This window comes from Taudactylus pleione, unplaced genomic scaffold, assembly GCF_031769625.1.
Source record: "Taudactylus pleione unplaced genomic scaffold, aTauple2 ptg000266l, whole genome shotgun sequence".
Taxonomy (NCBI): Eukaryota; Metazoa; Chordata; class Amphibia; order Anura; family Myobatrachidae; genus Taudactylus; species Taudactylus pleione.
In genome coordinates, this window is record NW_028284668.1 from 2242313 (window position 1) to 2259554 (window position 17242).

General features: G+C 42.5%; 1 long non-coding RNA gene across 4 annotated transcripts in view; it reads left to right on the top strand.

Moving 5' to 3' along the window:
• The window catches only part of LOC148513937 (uncharacterized), an 80492-nt gene extending 63473 nt beyond the window's left edge, over nucleotides 1-17019 (top strand). For 2 of the 4 annotated variants that reach the window (XR_015880129.1, XR_015880131.1), the window contains 3 exons: nucleotides 13615-13671; nucleotides 14389-15212; nucleotides 15292-17019. This is a non-coding gene — a long non-coding RNA (uncharacterized LOC148513937). The remainder of the gene's footprint in view (nucleotides 1-13614; nucleotides 13672-14388; nucleotides 15213-15291) is intronic. The other 2 variants (XR_015880130.1, XR_015880132.1) reach the window with 2 other exon arrangements.
• Nucleotides 17020-17242: the final 223 nt, after the last annotated feature.

Below are 17242 nucleotides of genomic sequence, written 5' to 3' on the forward strand. Positions count from 1 at the left end.
TGCAAGAGTCTACTTATGTAAGTTTAAACAATCTAAGATTTTGAGACCAGGAATGAGACTGAACTCAAAATTTAACTTTTAATTTGTGAAAAATAATTTGAGGCTTAAAACAAAAAAATTAGGGACGCAGGATCCCTGCCATACGATCCAGGACCACCAGCAGGCCGATCACGTGCCCCCGCATAACTTGGACGCAACCGGCTAGGTCCGCCAAACGCCTCTGGTCCTCTGTGGGTTAGAAAATTGTGGTGCTTACTACAATGAATCCATAATTTATGAATGTCAAAAAAAACACAAGCAAAAGAGAGTTATCAAAAAGTGACAATAGTGTTGCCAAAACCACATTTTAACAAAAACCCAGAAGCCCCAAAAAATGGACAAACAAAAAACCATTAAAAAATAGCAACCGTAAGCCAGACATACAAGTTTGACTGTTTTGCCATGTGGGATATGTGTATGGGGAAATCAGCTGTGAAATGTAAATACAAACAGATATATAACCAAACTTTTTGAAAACAAAAAAAAGGAAAAGGCACAGACAAAGGATTAGATCAACACATTTTCAACAACAAAAAAGTATAAAAGGGAAACATACCGTTATGAATGATGGCTGACCCCGAAACCACTCCCTCGTCCACCTCGGAGGTGGTCAAATTTCCCAAGGAGGTGGGAGGGGTGATCACCGATTCAGGACATGGGGTGGTCAAGAGAGGGGTGGGTTGAGGGGAGGGGGAATTGGGATGGAGGGGAACTAGCAAAGAGGGATGGGCGACAGGGTCTGGGCAGGCTGGGGAGGAGGGAGAATTTTGGGTATTTTGGGGAGAGGAGGTTTGGCTGGGGGTTGGGGAAAGGGGACGAGAGCGCCGTCTTTCCCGGCGATGACGACGTAGTCTTCGCTCGGCCCCTAAATGATGGAAAACAAATTGAGGTTAGTTTAGAACATCACCTTGTTAAACGCTAATTGTTTAACCCAAAAAAATGAAAGCATGCACATGCAGATATGAGTGCAAAGAATAAACAGGCCAAACAAGAAAACATGCACACGCAGATATGAGTGCAAAGAATAAACAGGCCATACAAGAAAACATGCACACGCAGATATGAGTGCAAAGAATAAACAGGCCATACAAGAAAACATGCACACGCAGATATGAGTGCAAAGAATAAACAGGCCATACAAGAAAACATGCACACGCAGATATGAGTGCAAAGAATAAACAGGCCATACAAGAAAACATGCAAATGCAGATAGGGCCACAAAGATAAACATGAAAACCAAAGACAAAAAAACGTACTTTCCGCTATACGCATGCGAAAGCATGCCAGCAAGCGGGGCGTCCGCTGTTGAAGGTCGGACCACCTGCGCTCCAGCTGGCCAATCTGGCGGCGTGAGCCGAAGGAACGCAGGCATCCGTGAACCTCCGCATAGGCGGCACGCTTTTCACGATTGGTGATGGGGGGAGGCTGGCTGGTGATCCGCCTGTCCATCACCTCTGTTAAAACCAGGAGCTCTCGCTTGATGAATGCAGAGGCTCTCATGATGGCAATGGTGTATTTTTAAAAAAACAGTTTTAATAAAGACCAGAAAATAATTTTGATTGGCTAATGTAGTTGGGAAATTAACAGGAACCATTCTATTGGTTAGTGTATGAGTCATGTGTTCGACAGGGCCAAAAATCTATTGTGAGTTATGATAGGCTTGATGCAGTGACATGCGTAAGCTAATTTAAATAAAGAAATGAACCCAGTACAATATGCGTGGGTAAAAACACGGAAAACAAATGGATAATTGGCTCAAACATGTATTTTGGCAAAAGAAAGCTATTGTTTAAACCCTACGTATTCTGCGGGTAAACACAAACACGGACAAGAGTAAAGTTTATTGCAATTCCAAAAAAAAAAAAAAAGAACACATGTGAAGAGCAATTAAGCTAATTGATATATTGATTGGCATGATATGATTGAAGGAGGTAGGCAGAATAAACGAGCAGGTAATCGGAATCTGACAGGCCCACTTCCGGTTTGTACTTGTGCGTGCGTTCCCTGCAAGCCACATTGTGAATGTACGCTCGCTATTTGGCTCGCTCGTTAGCTAGAGGAGGGGTCAGTAGACTTTGGGGTGGAATTTTAGGTGCGTTCGAAATTACGTGCGAGCGCTTAAATTTACATATTTCGGCACGTACGCCGAACGTACGATCGGCCACTTGCGTCCGGGTCTGAATCAGGGCCATTGTTCAATACATCCTTATCAAAGCTACCAATTCTGGGAAACGGTCTAACACTCTTCATCGTCATCTTAAACTATACATCACAGTACCTAATTGCATAAGTACCGTACTTAGTATGCATAATACGGCGTGCCGACACAAGCGGCGCCACCATTAGCAGCACATCATTGTCTAACATCTCTACTGTTTGCGTGGCTCCCATCCTGGGACAACCCCTATGTTTTTCAATAAAGATTTAAACTGGTGAAAGACACTCAAGACACTTTCACTTACCTGTGGACATCTTTGAAAAAGGGTGTATCCACAAACCCTATGGAAGACCTCTGCTTCCACGCAGAAATCCCTTTTTGACTATCTTTCAACTGCTAGGGGGTAATACTTACCCTTTGTTTTCCAGTTGATTTCGTCCACCCTCTCATCAGTTCACAATCACAATTTAGCCAAACCTATGTGGTTCAATTACAGTGCTCAAATAAGCCTAACCGATTACTGAATACTGTAATCACACTGAGAGCCGAACCCTAACAAAAATAACAACCCATACACCTGCCTTGTGTATAGTAAACGGTAAGCTGCTACCGAGTCACTAGGCCGCTCTTTACACCTAGCACTAAAGGGTCCTACGATACCCTTAACATTTAGGAACCGTGTTACACCCTAAACAAATACACACTTCTTTCCTGCGCAGAAAATACACGTTAACCCAGCTATTGGCAAAACTTGAAAATGCAATTCAACGGCTTTGTTTAAAACACGTGGCTTCAAGACCGGAAATACGTATACGTTACTGTGTGACTAGTCGCATACACAATAATGCGACTACTATACAACACGTATTATGACTCTTACGCTATAATGCGACTTAGCCGCATACACAATAATGCGACTTCCCCTTTTTAACACACAAAACAAAATACAAAGAAAAACCTATCGATGAAGGAAAACACATTTTTTTCCTCCCTCGTCCCTGGATTCTAATCAGCACTCCTTTTACACAATAACCGGCAGTGCGCTCTCAGCAACAAAATGGTAACAGGCGACGGCTAAATGCGTCTCCTGTTATGGCGCCTCCACCCTTTTGCTGAGACACAACTGACAGAGTGTTACCGTGTATCAGCAAGAAACCTGTCGGAATACACGCGCGGAGTTTGGCTTCCTGGTGACACGCAGGAGTGCGGAAGACTGTGTTCCACACGATCCTGGATTACAGAAAGGTTATTTGCGGACTTTAACTGGATCAGCTGTCAAGAATTAGCGACGTTTAGGGTGGGTATTTAAGGGGGTTTTTTTGCTAGTCACCATGCCTCTGATGAAGGACTGTTGTCCGAAATGCATTAGGCTGGTGATTTTTATCCAAGGACTATTAAGGAATGACTATCTGGGATTGATCCAGAAAGGGTGAGACAAGAGCCGGCACTTGTGTTTACTCCTAGACGGATTGTATTGGCCCAGCTGTTGTGACTGAAGAAAGCCTTTGTTTGGATGATATTGCGTTTTATGTGATTATCTATGTGAGTGCAACCAAATAAAATTCTGTTACAGTTTTTATCAACAGTATTGCACTATGTGTCTTGCGATTTTATGTGCTTATATTTAAGATGTTCACCTGACCAAGTAGAAATTCTTGGGTTGAAATATTCCTAGAAGCAAGTCTACATCAAAGGGAAAATCCCTATTGTGGTGGATATATACCTGTTTTTATTCTATTTTTGTGAGTGCACCCTTGAAATCTATTTTTTTTTTAAATATTTATTAGACAGTGTTGCACTATTATTTGCGATTCTCTTGTTTTTCTCTTCAAGCTGAACTCAATTTGAAAAGATTCTTTTTAAGAAGAATATTGTACTTCTCACGATTATTATTTATCACTTTGGGTGATTCAATTTAGAACTGTTAAGGACACACCATAAGCGCCATTGTGAATACACATTAATTATTTAGGGATTTGGAAATACAATAGATAAGTTTGGCATGATTCCATTGGTTCTTCATAAAGGTGTCTTGGTTACAGGATCGTTTATTGGACAATTTCAAATGGACACAACGGCCTCCAACCGCAATTTGTATTCTTTTTCCCCCTGCATGCAAATCTAAGCTGCTAACATTACAGAGTACATTTTTTAATGTTTTAACTCTCTATAGTCCATAGTTTGCAGACGCAGTTTACAATCTTCTCACCGATGGTACCTGAAATCTGTGGAGACACAGTGGATCAGTACAACACCAGATACGGTCTGCTTACCATGTACTAAACCTTAGATGTCAAATAACCTTTATTACACAACATTAATAATCACAGAATAAACCTTGAATATTACACTTTAATACTAGGGAACCTTTCATGTAATTTGTGTATGTGTAAGTGAAAGAGAATATTGCATAAAGTTGCTAATATTCGTGGTGCATTTATTTGTAGAGTGAAACAGCGCAACTGTGTGTAATGTGTGGTGTTTATGCATGTGAGTCTGTGTGTGTGTGTGTGTTTTATGCATGTATGTCTATTTGTGATGGACTTAATATATATATATATATATATATATATATATATAGATATATATATATTCTATCCCTTACTAACATATTTTGAAAACTATAATGCAAGGTGTTACAAACAGCTAGGTTCACTTTCAAGCAGGGTGGGGACCCCCAGCTGATTGTCGTTGCCACTGCATCTGGTAAGCAAAGCCTCTGGCCATTGTTAGCTCAGACAAATTCAATTGTGCATATCAATGTCTGTGTTATATTTCAATTGCCACAGCCATACTTGTCTATATACAGGGCTTCCCAATTTATATGTACAACACTCACAGTATATTACTGTACAATACAGTAGTGTATTGTTTTTTTTATTATTTTTCTCAGACATGTATACAGAAGCTGTTTCTTGTTACTAACTAAACCCTGCATGAATATTGTGTTTGTCAGTGTGAGAGTGTTGTATATTATTCACTATTTAGTGTTGTGCAAATGTGTGGATACGTGCACACACTGGGTGCGTGCGCATGCAATGTTACATCGTGGATTGTACCAACATAAATCGGGCAGCGGACGACCAAATCATCCAATAACAGTTGAATTGCGGTCGCATGAAATCATTCGACTTTGACATCACATTGCTACTTCTAATCACCATCAAAATTTCATTCTTTCAGTTTACCTTATCTTTACATTTTCCATATTTCAACACAGTAGGAACACACCTGACACATAAGCCAATTACTATGATGACAACCAATATGAGGATCAGGAGTTTACCTATACTAGCAACTATTTCCTGGACCCACTCTCCTAGACCGGAGAACCATTTCACTGGGTTCAACCATGAAACCCATTCCTCTACCTTCTCCTCTACTTCAGCCACTGAAGGATTATGGTTCTTCTGGAATTCCCATTTCAACTGCAGAATTTCATCCATCTTCTGGTCTATCACCTCCTTGGGGTCACTAGTGTTATTTGCAATGTATGTGCAACACTTTACACCAAATTGGGTGGCCAAAGTTATGCAATACCCTCCAGTAACAGCTGTTAAATAATTTAACACTAGTCTATGTTGCACCAGTTCTTTCTTGTAAGCTTGCAACTTGCAACTCCCTAGCTGTATACCTAAACGTGTCATCATACATCTCGGTGATATTATCTATTAATTTAGCAAGGTCTTGGATATATCTGAAATTTAGTGTACCCCGAGCGATCCTGGTGGGATCCAATGTGACTAAAACTTGAAAGCCAGTTGTCTCCCTAATTAACTGTGTGGCTTTATGTATGTCACCAGGTATCATATTTCTTTTGTCTCTGTTTCCCGTTGTAATATCTTGGCACAATACCCTTCTGGTACCCTACCAATCATTTCTTTGGTGTTACTTAGTGTATATTTATACCGGAATTGTCTTCCACCCAACCTAAGTGTGCGTAACAGTTCATAATTCATAGGCTCATGATCAGCTCTTAGTGAAAAGGTCATCGTCTGTTTATTCCCCATCACCTCCCAACTTCCTGGTTCATTGGAGTTGGTGATGTTCAAACATAAAAGTGATTTATCTACTTGGTACATGTGGAGTTTGAAATGAGGTGGTTTGGACTTAAGAAATTTTCCATCCAGTGCATGCCCTCTTTGCGATTCGAAAAATGTCAGAGACATTTAATGGAAATGGCACTAATCCTACATTATGCTGTCCTTGGGGCACATGAGAGCACACCCAACAGTTGGTTTGGTTTAAAACTTTGCCCACCATGGTATGATAATCCTCTAAAGGATACCCACCCCCGATACTGGTTATACTTAGGTTGGCACTGCTGTATGCAGTTCTCATCAACTGAGGACCCACAAAACTCACACATACAATAATCTTCAGATGATAGACCTTCACACTGTCTCCGAGTTTCTACAATAGAAGATCTCTTAACAATTACTGTACTAAGTTTGGTCAGATACTCCCCTGATTGGTTGACCTTCTTACAGTGAGTGGAATGGACCCAGGTATCTCTCTCTGCCACCTTCAATGAAGTTGTACTCGTCAGCAACACCTGATATGGACCTGCCCACCGATCTGTCAGACAACCTGAATGCAAGAAATTTCTGATCATAACAAATTCTCCAGGTTCAACATCATGACAGTTTGTTTCAGGCATATCATATGACAACAATTTCAGTTTCTGCTGTTGCTGTTTTAACTGTTTGCTCATTGTTATAAGATACAGTTACTTCATTGTTACTTTTCAAATCCTCCTGTGGGCTTATAGTCAAATGAGGTTGTCTACCAAATAGTATTTCAAAGGGGGACAGATTGAGAGGGGGTCTAGGAGTTGTCCTGATACTGTGGAGGACAAGTGGTAGTGCTTCTGGCGAACCCAGTCCAGTTTCCGCCATGAATTTACTTAATTTGTTTTTAATAGTACCATTCATCCTCTCCACCTTGGCACTGGCTTGCGGTCGGTTCGGGGGTGTGAAGTCTACTATTAATACCCATCAACTTACACATGTTTTGGAAGACATCACCAGTGAAATGAGTACCCCTATCACTTTCAATAATTCTAGGGATACCGTATCTGCATACAAACTCCTGAACAATCTTCTTAGCAGTAACCGCAGCAGTATTAGTGGCAGCTGGGTATGTCTCAACCCAATTAGAAAACACATCAGTGTACACTAATACATACTTGAAATTCCTGCAGGGTGGTAATTGGATGAAATCAATTTGTATTACCTGAAAAGGTCCGTCGGTCGGAGGAATGTGGGATGGTTCAATAGGGATTGTTTTCCCAATGTTTTTCCTCAAGCAGGTCAGACAGGACATTGCTCTCTTTTCTGCTTGAGAAGAAAAACCTGGTGCACACCAGTATGCTCTCACCAATTTGCACATACCTTGCTTTCCCAAGTGAGTCAGACCGTGCACTGCCTCAGCCAGGCTTGGGTAGTATGCCTTGGGAGGCACTAGCTTACCTTGTCCATCTCTCCAGAGTCCAGAAGACTTGCCCACATCTCTTGGACTTCCAGACTGCCTTTTCCTGAATGGAACACAAATTTTGCATCTCAATTAATTTCAGCATGTCAATCATTTTAAACATCATTTGGTTAATTGGCACATTCACTTTTAACCCTGCCGCCCATTTGGCAGCTTCATCTGCCCTGTTGTTGCCCAGTGACACCGGATCATTCTCACATGTATGGGCTTTACACTAAATTACCGCCACTGTCTAATTGGATCACTGTCAGTAGTCCTTTTATATGTCTGGAATGTGCAATTCGTGTGCCTGCTGCTGTCATAAAATTTCCCATACCCCATAGAGCCCCGAAATCATGTACCACCCCGAAGGTGTACCTAGAATCAGTGTAGATATTAGCAAATTTACCTTCTGCTAACTCACATGCTCTCCTCAATGCTACCAGCTCCACCACTTGGGCTGAATGAGGTGGACCTAAAGGTTCAGCCTCTATGATGTCTTTGTCATTTACCACAGCATAACCTGTACATAACTCTCCAGTGTCAGTTTGTCTGTGACAACTCCCATCCATGTAAAATGTAACATCTACATTTTCTAAAGGTGTATCCCGTATGTCAGGTCTTGCAGTAAAGGTGTGATTCAGATATTCCATACAATCATGTGCATCAATATACCTGCAGAACTCACCTTCCGCCAGTGACTCATCTCTCTCCACCCTTTGTGCATCATGTTGCACATATGGTAAATATGTTGCTGGATTTAATGTACTGCACCTTTTGATGGTGATGTTTGCAGGTGCTATTAGGGATAGTTCCTATTTTGTGAACCTAGCTGAGGAGACATGTCTGGTTTGGCCAGAGTTTAGCAAAGCAGATACAGCATGGGGAGTATAGACAATCATATCATGGCCTAATACCACATCCTCACTCTTACTGACCAATAGAGCAGTTGCTGCTACACTTCTTAAACATGTTGGGAGTGATCTTGCCACAGTGTCCAATTGTGCACTGTAGTATGCTACGGGCCTACTGGCATCACCATGTTTTTGTGTGAGGACACCTTCTGCACAACCATTAGTTTCCGTACAATTCAAATCAAAAGGTTTTTCATAATCAGGTATTTCCAATGCAGGTGCTCTTGTCAGACTATCCCTAAGATTAAGGAAAGCCTGCTCTGATTCCTCTGTGTGTATGAGACGATCGGGCTTTGAGGAAGAGACTAAGGCCCTCATTTTAAATGTGAGCGCTCGTTCTGAATGTGGGCGGCCGCTTTAATGACCGACCAGGTTGATGGTCGCAATGGTCAAGACCATTGCGACCATCAGGGGCTTGCGACGAGACCCTAAGGTTGGGTCTAGGCAACCGCAAGCCCCAGGGAGCTTCCTGCTCTGATCGAGCAGGAAGCTCCCCACTGACATCACTGCTGATGTCAGTGTGGCCGCCCACAAAACGGCAGGCGTTCCTTAAGGAACGCCTCCGTTTGTGAAACCACACCCCTGCCACAACAGCCACCCCTTTTGTAGTGAGCTCCGGAGCAAGATTTTCTCTCTCGCTCCAGGACTTGCGCACGCGCAGTGCGGCCGCTGCACGTGCGCAGGGCCTAAACATTGACCCGCTTGTGAGCGGGTCTGAATGAGGTCCTAAGTCCTGTAATAGCAAGGCCAAAATAGAAAAGCCTGGGATCCGCATTCTGCAGTATCCACACATTCCCAAGAAGGTATGGATTTGCTGTTTGTTCTGCGACAGTGTCATGGTCTGTATGGCTTGGATTCTGTCATTTGTCAGATGTCGTAACCCCTGGGTTAGGCAATGTCCCAAGTATTTAACCCTGGACTGGCATGGCTGTAGTTTGTCCTTAGCAACCTTGTGTCCTGCTTGCGAGAGATGAAGCAATAAAAGTTTAGTATCATTTAAACATGACATAAACAAATCAGACCATAACATATTGTGTTATCCATTGGCAGGTTGAAAAGATTGTAAACAGTCGTGTAAGGCCTGAGAGAAGATACTGGGGCTGTTTGTGAAGCCTGGGGCAATCATGTCCATGTGTATTGTACACCCCTGTATGTAAAAGCGAATAGGTACTGACAGTCAGGATGAAGAGGTACAGAGAAGAAGCAGAACAGAGGTCAATGACAGTGAAATGGGTTGCATTTGGTGGGATATGCATAAGAATGACTGCTGGATTTGGCACTACGGGAAATTGGCTCTCTACTACCTTATTAACCACTCTAAGGTCTTGTACCAGCCTATAACCCCTCCCACCACTCTTTTTCACAGGAAAGATGGACTGTTGGCTACACTTGCCGTATGAACTAAAATTCCCTGTTGTAATAACCGCTCAATTTTGGGATAAACCCCTATCTCTGCCTCCTGTTTTAATGGGTACTGGGGAATTTTTGGAGCTTGCCTACCGCTTTTTAGATTTACCATTACAGGAGCTACATTTGCCATTAATCCAGTGTCCTGTCCATCCTTGGTCCAAAGTGAATCTGGTATTTGGGATAACATTTGGTCTACCTGAGATGGATTTTTACCTGATCCGGTAGAGTGATACATTAACCTTTGGGGAGTGTCCAACATATCCTTCACCTCATGCGCATCTCTCTCTGGGATATCTAAGAATATACCATCAGGGGTACAATATATGACACATCCCATCTTACATAACAAATACTTTCCCAGTAGGTTATATGGAGCCACTGCTGCCAGGAGAAAAGAATGCCTGGTATGCAATGGCTCGATAGTAACTTCTGTGGATTTGGCTAAAGGATAATGTTGCAGTTTACCCGGTACACCCATTGCTGGTACTGTCTCGCTGGTCACCTGTAAATTACCGGTAGCTGGAGATTTTATCACTGATCTGGTCGCCCCTGTGTGTACAAGAAAAGGATGTTTGGTACCAGCTACATCATCCATCACCACCGGTTCTTCCCTAGTACTTCCCGTTAACCTCACTATGGCCCTCATTCAGAGCCGCTCGTAAGCAGCAGTGCGCTCGTAGCGTTCCGATGTTGTGAAACCACGCATGCACCGGTGTTACACTGCGCATGTGCGTACGGCTGATTGCGAGCTTTTTTTAAGTCGCTCATCGAATAGCGAACAGGAAGTGACATGTCAAATGTGATTGACAGAACAGGACGTTTTTGGGCAGTGATGGGGGTGGAGATGGGAAAACGCAGGCGTGTCGAGGCATTTTGTGGGCGTCCCTAAATTATCTCATGCGAACGGCAAATGTGATCAGAACAAGTCATACGACACTGTCTGATCCACTTTCCGTTCAAACTGCTCGCACAGCTTGTGGTCTGGTATACTCTACCACAATGTCGATGGTCTCGTCCTCCTTCCCGTGCCTCTTTGATGTTTCATCGATTTATCATTTCTTGCCAGAAAAGCAATCAACTTAGAATTGAAAACTTGCTTGTAATGTGTTTAGCAACTAGGTTTTTTTTTGTAGCACAAAACCGTACACAGGTGAAATACTCAGCTGCTAATTTTTGGATTAGACAATCAATTAGCGTACCATTTTTTTTTTTGGGGGGGGGGTTTAATTTTGGTTTTGTGTTATTGCAACAATATTGTCATCATGTTTGTGTTTTAGCAACATTTTTAATGGTCCCGGAAATTTCTCATCCATTTTGTTTGGGCAAAGTGTTCCTTTAAACTCCTAAATGGTTTTTAACCCTTTGGAATCTGAATTAAAATTATTATTATTTTTTTTTTTTAGGTACAGGGATTACCTAAAAACCATTTTTAGAATAATGTCACAATACAATGGAGCAGATTTTGAATTGTTTTTATTTTTTACACACATTTTTATATTTTCATGTGCATTTGCCAGTTTGCAGTTCTGGCTAACATCAAAAATGTAGCCAAAAAAAAAAAAAAACAACAATAGTGGCATTTGGCAAAAATAAAATAACACACATTAAAAACAATTCACAAGAAAGGAGAGGGAAGTTTTGGCCCTTAAGGAATATGGGGCAACCACAGAAGGATTGTGGGAAAATTAGCCAGTGCTGTCATTGCTTTTTGCTCCGTTTGGCTTGGGTAGGGTGGGAGCCTGACCGGGTCCGGGATGTCAATTGGCTGGCCTGTCCAGAGGCAGATGTTGGGGCCTCTGGACTAGGCAGAGGGCTAGGCACATTTGGAGGGATGGCTGTTGTTGTGCCAGAGGTGGAGGATCCTGATGTTCCGGCAGGAAGGGAGGGCGGCTCCATCATGTGCTGGCGAACGAGCTGCTCCAGGGCATTGGCAATTCGGATGTTGGCCCTGGTATTTTCCGCCAGGGCCTGACCAATGGTCACGTTGGCCGCAGCATTTTGCTCCATGGCCTCCGCCACCCGTAGCAAACTGGCGTCCATCCTCAGCAGAATCTCCGTGTGGTGATCCGATTTAAAATTGAGATCCATGAGGAGGGCCACTGCCTGCAAGGGGGATTGCCCTGGGGGATTGCTCCAGAACATTGGCAATTCGGATGTTGGCCCTGGTATTTTCCGCCAGGGCCTGACCAATGGTCACGTCGGCCGCAGCATTTTGCTCCATGGCCTCCGCCACCCGTAGCAGACTGGCGTCCATCCTCAGCAGAATCTCCATGTGGTGATCCGATTTAAAATTGAGATCCGTGAGGAGGGACACTGCCTGCGAGGGGGATTGCCCTGGACTAGCTTCTGCAGGGTCCCCAGCCGGATCTACTGCTTCCTCCCCTGCAGAGCCAGTAGAAATTCTGCGGCCAAGGCTCCCCTCTGGAGCAGACTCATCCGCCTGTGTCTCTGTGAGAAAAATGAGAAAAGAGGAACATTAGAATCTACATATTGTCACAAACACATTTCAGAGTTGGTTAACATAACAACATTTACCTGGGACAACATGAGGAGCCGCAAAGTCTGGCATGTCCGTATCCATGTTGGACACACCAAACACCTCCTCATACTGCACACACCCCTGTGCCAGCTCTTCCAAGTCATTAAGCTCCAATGACACAGGGGTGGGACCCCCACCTGTCCCCCTTGCATGCCTAGCCCTTCCTGACAGTTTTTGTTTCAACCGATATTTATAATCGGTCCATCTGTGGGTGAAAAAGTTTGCATTATTCCTGCAGTATTTGGCCCTGTAACCACTTTTTTTTAAAATGTAGTTTTTACGTACCGGCGTTTGACATCCCGGGGTAGACGTTCAAACTCACCCACCCTATTGACAGCACTGGCTATCTCCTCCCACATTTTCCACTTCTGGCTTGCACCCATATTCCGATCTGCCTGTGGCAGGGTGTCAACACACATTTGTACCAAAACCTCCATCTCCTGTCTTGTGAATTGTGGCTGCCTTTTTTGGGGGGATTCTTTTGTTGGCCTACTCGGCCCAGCAGCCTCTTCCATGGCATCCTCAACACCTTTTTTCAAAAACATTGTTTAAATTTAGATGTCCAACTTTCTCTAAATTCGGGTTCTAAATAATCCTTTAATCCAAAAGAGACAAATACTTACCGGGCACCTCTTGGCCATTGTTTTTCTTGTCTGTAGCCATTTTGAGCACAACAACTACAGCAGACCGTTTTTGATTTTCCGTGACGTATTTATACATGCATCCTTATTATTCGTCCGCATCATTGATTGTGCGCTCCTATGATCCGTCCTTAATTTGAGCGGGAAAATAAAGACTATTTATGGCTTTTGGCGACTTGAGTCGAGGTGGCGGGTGATGATTGTTGGAGGTTTCGTGTGTAGTAGTGGATTGTTGGCGGGATTAGTGGATTGAGGCGGGTTGTTGGAGTAGGAGTTGGTTCTTGTTTTTTGGGGGGGGTTTTCGTTCGCTTTTTTTTCTTGCGGTTATTTTCTTTGTTGGTTATTTTTTGAGTAAGTATTTTTTACAACTCCTTTAAAAAATAAGGGATCTACAAACCAAATGTTCTTATTTTTTTTATTTTATTTTTTATTTTTTTACAGTTATTTTGGCTGGGCCCCATTGAAGTTTTTGAACTGTGACTTATTTGTCGAATTTCGGTAAGTTTTTCTTTTTTCATGATTTTCCAAATTTGATGTGTTGGTCTTCGCATATATTTTGATGTTTTATTTCTAATTTTATCAATCATGTATTAACACTAAATATAGCGTAATGTTTAGCCAAATATATTTCCTTTGTTTTTCCCTTAAAAATGCGAACTATTTAGCGCCTGATGTTTCCTTATTCCCCATGTAAAAATGCGAACTATTTATCGCACTAATGTTTCCTTATTCCCCATGTAAAAATGCGAACTATTTAGCGCACTAATGTTTCCTTATTCCCCATGTAAAAATGCGAACTATTTAGCGCACTAAGGTTTCCTTATTCCCCATGTAAAAATGCGAACTATTTAGCGCACTAAGGTTTCCTTATTCCCCATGTAAAAATGCGAACTATTTAGCGCACTAAGGTTTCCTTATTCCCCATGTAAAAATGCGAACTATTTAGCGCACTAATGTTTCCTTATTCCCCATGTAAAAATGCGAACAATTTAGCGCACTAATGTTTCCTTATTCCCCATGTAAAAATGCGAACTATTTAGCGCACTAATGTTTTTTTATTATAAATTTGGGCATTCTTGTTTGTCCACTCAATGTAGGGTGCATTTTCAAAATAATGTGTGCTCCCCCCTATCTTTTAACGCATTTGGCAAATTTTTTAAGATTCAAATCTGTCCCCCCAAAATTCTAAACAGAATTTCTAATTTTGAAATGTAGGTTTTTGCACTCATGACAATACCCCGGCATGTATGCATCTTTGGATTTTGTGGCAAAGATAAGTATATTTTTGAATTTACATTTTCAACAAACATTAACTACCTGGCTTACCATTTCAGGTTGATGTTGGTCGTCTTATTTTGGCCATGCTTCCGGAACCCGACCAACCTCAACCTCGTCCCAGGCATAGGCATCGTAGGCGTGCAAGGCCCCAGATATATAGAACATGTGTCACCCTTTTTGGAATGCCCGATGATGAGGTTTTAAGACGATACCGTCTTCCTCCACAAATCATCATAGACACTCTCTCATTAATAGAGAGTGATCTGGAGCGGCAAATTGACAGTCCTACAGCAATACCACCACTTACGCAATTAATGGCGGTGTTACATTTCTGTGCCTCAGGATCCTTTCAAACCACGGTGGGAATAGTGACCGGAATCTCCCAATCCTCCTTTTCAAGGATCCTGAGGGCAGTGATGGAGGCCCTTTTCAAGCACCTCCATCATTTTATTAAAATGCCATTGGATATGGGTTCCCTTAGTGTGGCGAAGGCCAATTTTTACCAAATAGCTGGCTTCCCACACATCATAGGGGTTGTGGATGGTACTCACATACCACTTCAGCCTCCAGCATGGAGGCAATTTTTAGGAACCGCAAGCACTATCACTCACTGAATGTAATGGTGGTATGTGATGCCTCCCTCCAGATCCTGTCCCTGAATGCAAAATTACCCGGGAGTGCACATGATTCATTCGTCATCCGGCAATCAGGGATTTGGCATAAATTAGACAACCTACAAGCTGGTGATGCATGGCTTCTGGGTAAGTGGAGACCTTTAGTTGAAACCAATGCAAAGCTTGATACACAGTGATCCTGATTGTTGTATTTATTTTTTCACAGGAGACAGTGGCTACCCTTGCACGCCCTGGCTGCTCACTCCTTATTTGGCTCCCACACCAGGGCCACAAAGTGAGTATAATTCCACACTTACAGCCACCAGGCAGGTGGTGGAGTGCTGTATCGGCCTTTTAAAGGGCCGATTCAGATGCCTCCACCGCTCTGGTGGCAAACTCATGTATTTGCCGGCTATGGTTTCAAAAATTTCACAACATCGCCATAAGGAGTGGTGTCCCAATGCAGCCAGAGGATGCCTTACCTGAGGATGGCCCCCCTGAGGTTGGTCGGAGGTCAGTATGTGGGGGGCCATACGCGATGATGTGGTGGCCCAATTTTTCAGGTAATTATAGACAAACATTTACTTAATTGTCCCAATGTCTACATGTACGATTGTAATGTGCTTTTTGAAATTATTAATTTATTTTAAACTTTTCTTATCTTCCTTTACACATCTCGACAAAACAATGCCTACTACCTGCTCCACTAAATTGTGTACATGTGGCCACATTGGATCTAACTTTGGAATCAATTATTTCATCGCCTCATTTGTGGCTTTACGTTGGCCTGCTACTTATTTCATCAGTTCTTGACTGTTTCTTTTGTTGTTTGCTTTTGGTGTTGTTTTTTTTTTGAGTGTCTTTTCACTGTGTGAATTGCTTGTCACAATTCACTTTCTGTATGTGTTTGGTGTGTATTACATTTTTGTTTGACGTTAAAAAGACTGTTTTTTACTAAATTCTAATCACGTGTAACCTGGCACAAAAAAGGCCAACTTTCGTAATGCCTAATCCTGTAATGGGTGAAATGTTTACATCTTTGAACATGCTTTGTGGTTTAACAAAAACATCAAAGGTATTATGTTGAATCAGTAGGTTTCCCAAACTAGGCCTAAGCTGTTTTTTTAAAATAATTACATTACCCACCCAAAGAAAAACAAGAAAATGTTTGAATTTGTAATAACCTATTGGTATGGTGAGGTGTTTAATGTGGCAGCTTACATACTTCCTAGCGCTTTGTACAATATAATTTACCTTACTTTAAAAAACATGACCAAATAGTGGACTTATGGAAGGTTAAACAATGTAATTGTTTCAGACAATGAATGAGACTTGTTAAAATACAAAGAAATTTTAATTCCCAAACAATAATTTGAAAAAAACAAACCAGGAAAAAATAAATTCATCGCCGAAGGGCTGCCGCCATGTGGTCAAGGACCACTAACATGGCAATCATGTGGCCATGCAAGGCGGCCAAACCTTCATGCATACAATGCAGCCGCCTCTGGTCCTCTGTTGGAAAAAAAAAGAGAAAAAAACAAAAACCTTACATTATAAGTTTAAAAAACCAATTCCTCCCAAAAAAAATAGTGTAAACAAAGATCCAGTTGTGATGAAAAAAACAAAGTACTGGCAAATGCAAAGATGGCAGAAATACTAAATTACAAATGAACACACAAAAAGGCGACCACAAAAAATAAGAAGTACCCTTGTTAGGGTAAACAATAACTACCCAAGTATGAGTGTTTGGACATGTGTGATATGTATCATTGGTAAAAATCCAATACATTGTCTATCCAAATAAAAATGTCAACAAGACAAATTTTCAAATTTATAACAAGGAAACCTACCGGTCATAGGGAATTGGGGGTTTGTAGGCCCTACATCCACCTCCTCCTCGGAGGTGGTACAGTGCTGTACGCTCCACGGAGGGGAGATCTGGGAGCTGCTTGATGGTGATGAAAAGCGCTGGGGGGGGGAGGGGAGGGTGAAGAAAAGAGAAGGGGGGGTGGAGTGGAGGCTAAAATTTGTGGGGGGCTCAAAATTCCAGAGGGAGGGGCCTCAGGTAGTGGCCGGTCAGGGGTGGAGGGGGAATTGGGGGAAAGTTGGGGAGTTGCCGCTGGGCTTTGCGTAGGACTGAGGGGCCGAGCCCGGCGTCTGTGCCTGCGGCGATGGCG